Source organism: Ornithodoros turicata, chromosome 1 (genome assembly GCF_037126465.1).
Source record: "Ornithodoros turicata isolate Travis chromosome 1, ASM3712646v1, whole genome shotgun sequence".
In the NCBI taxonomy this organism is placed as follows: domain Eukaryota; kingdom Metazoa; phylum Arthropoda; class Arachnida; order Ixodida; family Argasidae; genus Ornithodoros; species Ornithodoros turicata.
In genome coordinates this window covers 118,086,270-118,094,741 of record NC_088201.1, presented here as the reverse complement: position 1 = coordinate 118,094,741, position 8,472 = coordinate 118,086,270, and the positions used below count along the sequence as shown (strand labels likewise).

At 45.9% G+C, this 8,472-nt stretch overlaps 1 long non-coding RNA gene across 1 annotated transcript; it reads right to left on the bottom strand.

The window, feature by feature from the left end:
• Window positions 1–340: 340 nt before the first annotated feature.
• LOC135368339 (uncharacterized) lies at window positions 341–6,542 on the bottom strand. Its single transcript, XR_010414757.1, has 5 exons — window positions 6,485–6,542; window positions 6,317–6,402; window positions 6,120–6,199; window positions 5,849–5,988; window positions 341–373 (listed from the first exon to the last, which is right to left on the bottom strand). It is a non-coding gene; the product is annotated as an uncharacterized LOC135368339 (long non-coding RNA).
• Window positions 6,543–8,472: the final 1,930 nt, after the last annotated feature.

Below are 8,472 nucleotides of genomic sequence, written 5' to 3'. Positions count from 1 at the left end.
TCTTCGAACATCTATTGACAGTCATTGGCTTTTCTTTTGACTCCTAGCCCCCCCCCCCCCCGTCCTTTGGACTTCCTTTCGAAAGTGAACCAGCTTTGCTTTAAACCTCTATTGGCTTTTCTTTTGACCAATCCTACCCCTACCCCCTGCACGATGAACCCACACTTCCCGTTGCCTTAGCTGCAAATAGAAGCCGATTTGCACGTATAAGCATGAACAATTGCATTAAAATAGGAACGGAGGAAATTTATTAGATAGACATATACTAAAAACTATGTCATCTTGCTATAAAACTATGTCATCTTGCTCAACATTGACGCCAGGCTTTCTTTTATTTCCCGTAAGCTCGTCGTGGTCTGTTTGCATGTGTATCCTGTAAAGTAAGTGCATCATGATTAGTATATTCTGTGAATGATGCGCAGCATCATGTGCGAGCCACCATCGTTCTCTGATTAAGCAGTTAGATTTAAAGGGGCAGTCGCATTCTCCGAGGTCAATTTCGAAACTAATGCGAATTCTAATTCCTTGCCGACCACTGAAGTGTGCCCGAAAATACCATTTCGATCCGCGGCGTACTTTTCGCGCAATCCGATCAAAAAGAAACCGGAATCCTTGCGCCCTCGCTCTCTAAAAGTGGGAGCAAACGTCACAGGGATAAGGCCAATCAGCGCGCGCCATGGGCAAATGCGAGCCGCGCGCCTGTTTGGCGATCGCGAAGCGAAGGGAGCAAACATGGAGTCGGAAAACGAGAGTGATGTTTCCCTGTCTGGGGGAGATTCTGACGAACATGTTAGCGGTAGCGGCGACGAGTTAATGCTGGATGATGACCCATACTCTACGGAAGCAATGCCTCTGGAACCCGCCGACCATCCACGAGATGTGGCTGCGGCTAACCCGCAGGATGACATTTTTAGGTGACGTATATCTTTGCATGGTTGCCGTCGGATGTGCAGAACAGTTTAGAATGTTGAAATCGGCAGGTGTCTGTGTGGCGTCTGCGACCCACAGGAGCCCGACGAGCGCCTCTGTTGCCATTCTGTTGCCAGGGTGGTAGAAATGTGCAACAGTGCCGCCGTGCAGTGCATAACACAACACCCATTACTCAGGGACATCTGTCTCCGTAGAGAGCTTCTAGTGGTGTACGCGCCTCAATGCTGCCGCTACGATCAACATTTTAGGCGACTCAATCCCCAGGACCACAGGTAAGCCTGCTGCAGTGATCTCTCGTTTGCTATATGATTACGGCCGTAATGAATTTTTCGGTTTAAATGACCCCCCCCCCCCCCAATCAAGATTCGGAAGGGTAAACTCGAGTGCTAGTCGGGTGTTGTTGGTTATGCAAATTGTCGCACCTAATGTGGACAAGGGCTGTATACAAAAGGGCGACTATTCTCAGCAGCTTTTTGGCCTACAGAAGTTTGTCCCCATAAATCATAAGCGTGGACGACAGCCGTTGAACGATCCAGAGAATCCTGGTCCAACAATTCCATTAGGAAAAGTGAAGCAACACAGCCGCTACAGCTAGCCTCGACATGCTCTCAATTATGCCAGTTAGCCATGCCCTGATTGGCAACACAAAACCCTGATTGAATCCAGTGGGAATTTTAAACTCTGAAGGAAAGTCTGAAAACAGAAGCATATGAGGTGCCAATGAAAGGGGGGAAGCATGTTACTGAAGAATGTAAGAGTAACATATTTTGGGAGAAATTGGATTTTGCCGAAATTGGAGGGAAGCTGGTTTGGGAGGGAGTTAACAGTTGGAATCGGGCTCATCCTGAAAGAGGCGGACATTTTTCCGTTGTACTATGTTGCACACCTTCCAACCTTCCACATTCAAAATGCGGGAGACCCTGGAACTAAGGAATGAATGCACAGGCTTTGAACTCCAAGGTTGGGATAGTGTCTGTTCTTCTGTTCTGGCCATTGTCTTCCCAACACTGCTGGAGATTTGGCAGGTGTGCAAATGCCCACAAGATATGATGCTAAAGAAAAAGAAATGTCATGTGGTGTTGTCTTTTCCAGCTGCCTGAGGTTCACGGCATACTCATCATTCAGGGGCCTCGGTGACTCAGTTGGTAGCGTGTTCGCCTTCTGATCCCGAGATCGCGGGTTCGAACCCGACCGAGGACGCCAGCAACTTGGTGCCAGGGTACAAGTTGCTTAGACACGCCGTCTTCCGCGAGGGACGTTAAATACGGGGTGCTGTGTGATGAGCTTTCATCGCACGTTAAAGAACCCTCAGGTGGGCAAAAGCAATCCACAGACCGACCGCTGTGGCGTCGCTCATGATCTCAGTTGTCTCGCAACGTAAACACCCAATTATTGAATACTCGTCACTCACAAGATGGGTCTGGGGATACCTTGGCCCAAGGAACAGACGACAGGTTCCTGGATGCGTTGTCCGAGCAGTCAGGAGGGAGTTCCCGTCTACGTCTTATCAAGGCTATCAGCGCTAGGACCATCGAAACAAGGGTGTCTTTGCAAGAGAGACAAGCTGGTGTATACTGATGGCTGGAAATGGAGACATGTAGTGGCAAGACAAAAATTTTGCTGACATAGGCACACTTCGTGTAAGTGAGCCCTTGGTCATCCCCCTTGCCTCCCATCAGAGGTTTTCGAGGATACTATAAGTGTGGTCTTTTCGTCATTGCAGTGTGGGGGATGTTTTGTCTTGTCACTCTGTATCTCCAGTTGCAGTCAACAGACTGTCTACCCGTCTGTACAGCAAAAACTACTACACGTGGCGGTATTAGCTCTGGCATCAAATCCAGACTGTACTGCACTAAGTTAGTGCCGAGGTGTGTGTAGTGACGGGAATAAAGAATGACCCTATAATTGTAACGATTTATTGTACAGTGGAGTATGACGGAGTGGGAATAACAAAATAGCTTAGGTTTATTTGCCTCCCATTATGTATGGAGGCAAATAAACCTAAGCTATTTTATTATGTTGTGCTGTGGTTCTAAATTAATGTGGTGTGAAGTCTGGGTGGTTACAGGTATGCCGTCACAGGGATGTTAGGAGGGTTCATGTTGGGAGATCCATATCTGGTGTACTAATACGCTATGCAAGTCTGTGTCCATTGTTTTCCTCTTCCTGGAATCAGGGGATGAAAACCCCCTTGTGAGATGCGCCGTGAAGTGGGAAGTGGGTCCCCAGCACTCGCTTCAGCCATGACCTCCACATCTGAAATATGGCCTTGAGTGTTAACACTCAAAAGAATACGTTGAGGGCCTAGCGAGTACAATAACAAACATGAAAATGACTATGCAAATAAATCTTTCCCTTTGCGGTCCCTATTTCACTGGCACAGTTATTTTCCTGTCGACATTACGTTATAAACGCTGGCAGCCGCATCACACAAGATTCCTTTCACAGAACTCGACAATTTTCAGGGCTCGTACATATCCATTATTTCGTGGGACGTGCAAAAAGAATTGCAATATTTTCGTGGCTTGGCAAAACATACCAAATCCAGTTGATTCCGTTGACGTGCTTGCTGCCGCCTAAAATAGAGCCAGAAATTAGCAACAAGGCTGCAGTAGAATACTGATGCAAGTGTCTCTGACGTAGCCAAACACAGATTGCAATGTTTTCACATCCCTGAATGCTGCCATCAGGCTTACACTATGAACTGTAGAAACATCCACTAGCTGCAATAACATTAGAATAACGCTGTCATGTGGGAGTGTTACATTACTCCTGCATAATACTGGCGACAAATAGCACAGCAACAACACATCAATCTTTTTTCTCTAGAGTACGCGTACTATTGCGTCAGGATGCTGCAATCATTGTAATAATTTGTGTACATTAGTAGCCGGTATGACTGTAAAGTTAGAATCGGCGGCGAGGCCAGGTGTTCGCGATGATGTTTACTGTGACAACTGATATTTTTCATCGCAGCGTAGCTGTGACCACGCAAGATTGTCACTTACCTCCGTTACTGGTTCCTGCCCTTGTTCCTGATCGAATGTGGTAGGCACGGCGTCAATCTTCAGCCGCTTTCGTTTCTGCCGTAGCCCGAGCCGAACTTGCAATACATCTTCATCAAAATAGGCGTCGTCGGCGAAATGACAGGAACAGACGCGTGAAACATTCAATCCTTGGGCCACACCACAGTAGTGGCTGGCGATCGCTGCCTCCCACTTTCGTTTCGTTTCGCCATTGCGAGGTCGGTGAAATGTAAGCTCGGGATTCGCGTTATAAGTCTTTCTGCACCCGAGCACGTAGGACCGGTTTCCTGGCTGTGACATCGCACGTCAACGGCGTGAAATCCTAGGCCACACGCTGTGGTTCAAAGTACTTCAAAGCAAACGCGACAATACAACAAGAAAAAAGGGTCAGACGCACGCTCAGACACACACAGAATCTGCGGCGGGAAGGAGCGCCTGCTGATGATTGGTTTATCCGGGTGACGTCATCCAGTGTCGGAGCCTTGCTGGGATTGCCGTGCGCGCCGGAAGCGCGAACATTTAAAAATCGTTTGTGAGTCAACCAAGTGGATTTGTGCGGAGAAAATTTGCCGGCGTACATTATGAACGACAGGGAACATGACCATAATACTTCCGGAACACGCTTCCGGATGCGACTATCCCTTTAAAAGGACAGTCTCGTACAGCCAGTGCGATTCTGAAACTTGCTCTACCAAAACTCTCTGCCAAAACTAGCTCTACGAGTACTGCACACATTCAACCGTCAATGTTTCATTCGGAATAACCAAGTCATTTTCTTGGAATTTGTCGAAACGTGACGTAATAGCAGACGACAAAACCTGTACTTCTCTCATTCACACCTCACGTATGACATCGGCCTGTAGGTACGTCGTCGTCGTCATGGTAATTGTAAGTTGCAGAAGCACCTCTGGTTGAGTCATCCCCTTTGCTCTCGAAATGGGGACACTCAGGCATATACTTCCGCGAGCGGAGAATGTAGTCCTGGCAATGACTCTGGGGTCTCCAATAATGTGGCGCATAATCGGATACGTGGAAGCTAAGTCACATGTTTTCTTTGCGTGAGTATTCAATGCGGTTTTTAAATAAACATGCACTCCTCCATGTGTGTCGTCAGCGACACTTCATTTCAAAGCATGATCAGCGCGCAACGGGGAGTGTAATGGAAGTGCGTGTAATATATCTTTGGTCGGAGCTGTAATGCGAGCGCGTGTGCCAATGGTTGGCGACTTCAGATTTGTGATTATGGATGGGGTTGTCCTGCGAGTTTTAACTTGTCTGTGAGGCTTAACAAAGTTGTTCTAAACCACCATGCTTGCGACTTCTTAGAATGTGCGTTTTTCACCTGAGAACTGAAAGGAAATGTACAAGAATTACCGCGGTGCCCATCAACTTCTGAAACTTGTCTGCTTACGCTGATGCACTAGCAGCAGACGATTTCTGTATCCTATCACAAATTTTCCTGCAGGTCGACGTGGCCGTTCTTATTCTTGCCAACACAGATCAGGCATGCTCTGCAATCTTTATCAATTTAATTTGTTTATTTAATAACTGTGGCATGTTTTGTCGTGTAAATTCGCAGTATTCCATTTTCAACAAAGGGCAATCGAATGGTACACTTTACGAGAGGGGCAGGGGGTACGAGACTGTCCCTTTAACGACTATCAGCTATCGTGTCCATGGAAGTTATCGGATATGCATGTTATGAATCACTCTAGATACAAAAATGTTGTAGCCTGAATATTAAAGCTGTAAATACTCAATCACTACAGCAGCATCCAACAGCTAATTATGTGTGAAGTTAGTCACTGAGGGATACTGAAAATATCCCAGTGACTAGGAGTTATGACTAGAGAAATAGCATAATGTGTTGCATTATTGTAGAGAGCACTTACCAAGAACAGCTTGTGTCCTTGTTTCATCAATGGAAGGTTTCGCTGTTGCACCTTTGTGCGCATTGCACGGCCTCCCATAAAGGGTGTGGCCAGTCATCTCTTCAGGTAGAAACACTGCCCGCATCAGTGAACGTGCCATTCTGTAGTCAAAGAAGCGTTTTAGAAAAGGGTACCACAGCAAGTACGTAATGGACCAGTAATTCACAAACTGAACTAAGCATATGGGGCAGGAAGTGCCCAAATTTGTAAAGTGACTCGAGCTGATACATACTTGGTTCCATCTCCCTTTGCTGCTCATTGTATACGATGCAGAACGCCTGCGTCAAGGCACACTCCCAAGCCAATGTCTACCTGCATAGCAGCAAAATATTTGTTGAAGAAATGGAATTCTATACACTGCAAGGCTGTACATTGCAACCATATTCTCGGTAACAGATACAGGATGGGCATAGAGAAACAGATTCATACCTTTGTTGCAGTGCACACAGCTTCAGCCTGTTGAGTTGAAGCTGCTGCAATGATTTCTTCAATTTTGCCCACCATGTTAGACATTTCTAAAAGTGGTGCTCAATTTAATTGTGGTATGTGGTCAAACAATGGGTCAATTGTCAACGTCAAAACAGTCCAGAAACTCACTATGGTTCTCCTTCGCTTTTCTGGGCTTTTTGGACAGCTTTCTATTTGCACGTTCAAGATCTTTTCTGTTGCGTGCAATCAGTACACACGCCAGGTTCACCCTGCACAGAAGTCAGCCAACATCAACAATAAAGAACAAATGCGTTTCTTTTGTGGCATTAAGCCTTACGATGAGATGTATAAGCATTCCGTTACGATTATGCATCGCTGATAATCAACTGTGCGAAATCCCAGAATGGTGACACTACTCTTAGTTTTTTTTCTTTTAAGGCCACAATTGTAAATTCTCACTCAAATATAACCACTGTGGTTACTTACAAGGGTACCATACATGTCTGTTACCAGCTTGACGGCCTTGACGAACTTCATTCTTTTCTTTTAAAGTTCATTCGGTGTTCCTACATGGAAATGACATTTTACAACACAAGATTAAAAATATCTTCCTAAAGCAGCTTGAGAATTATTTGCGAACTTGCTTTGCTAACACATAACACAACAAAAATCGGGAAACATACGTATCTTCGACAATTGTGAAGCATGGAGCTATGAAGCGAAACTACTAGCATCACGTGCTGCGGACCATGCGCTTTGTAATTATTTTTTTTTTATAAATATTTTGAATATGATTACTATGTCAAAATAAATCAAGAGGTGACTCACCTGCAGCAATGATAAATGCCTCAGAGGGATCTGTGTCAGCCCTCCACTTCACAAGCATTTTTTTTGCCTTTTACCTTACACACAGTTTCCGGATTGTGCAGAATGGTTAATCCCACATCAACGTCAACAAGATTTTCTATGGGGTATACGTCCAGCATATTTAAATCTGTCCACTTCACTAAAATATGCATTCCAAGAAATATAACTTTGCAAGCACGCGAAATACGGAAACTGAACTATTTGGAAATGGCGCCGCACAGATCAGAAGTCAGACTGTGAATGAGGTAGATGCGGCTTGGACTGGCCAGGCTATGGGGCTATGACATTATAATGATGATGATAACTAGTTTCCATGTAATGTTCCCAGCAACATCTACGTCTGACCATCATTATAAGCAAAACCCAAGAAGGGTAGAAGCTCATAAAAAGCTTCAAATTATTCTGCATTTATCAGCAATAGTAACAATACCAAAGCAAACTCAAAGTTAGACTATTATTTATTACTCATCTGGCGGCGTCTGAGCAACTGTGTGCAGAAGGCTAGCTGGCGCAAGCTACCGTCCGCTTCAAATGGAAAGGCGGGCCACAGCATCCGTCCATCCATGCACAGCGTGTGTGCTGTTCGTTAAAAGACAGGTTCTGCGTTCTTGAACCCACATAAAGACTACATAAATAAAAATCTCGTGAAACCAAGAACGGATTGGCTCAATGTGTTGCTGAATGCGGCGGTCACGCGGACGACGTCGTCAGATTTCCTTTCCCGTGTTGCTTCCGTCCACTTCTCGCAGCGTCGTAGGTGTGTGTATGTGTTTGCAGCTTGTGCAGTCAAACAGTTTAATATGTAAGGTTCTTCTTCTTTGAGCATATATGGACGAAATCCTGCTCGTGCGTGCACGGTGGAAAGTGTGTTGAAATGCCGAAAAGAGTATATCGTGACTCGGCAGTAAATCCAGATAATCCGATATCGAGAAGTACGGTATGGAACTGAAAAAAAAGGGGAATAGATTTTCAAGAACATGGTCACCGGACACCACCGGAACATGCTCAAGCAAGCCATTCGAGTGTGGAGGCGGTTAATTTTGACGGCGACCGGAACACGGGGCCAAGCGATGCGGACACTATCGGCAACACACATGTGCCGCAACCAAACTGCAATAGCGATGACGTGAACGCGGCCCGCATGGTAGACCTGCGAATCTGATTTACTCAGCACCGAACACCCACGCAGCGACATCCATGTCACGTTTTCGTCAAGCGCTGGATGTAACACTCCTTTAGCGGGGTCGCATGCCGAGGCAGATGGCAGCTGTGAACATGTAAGTTTGTAT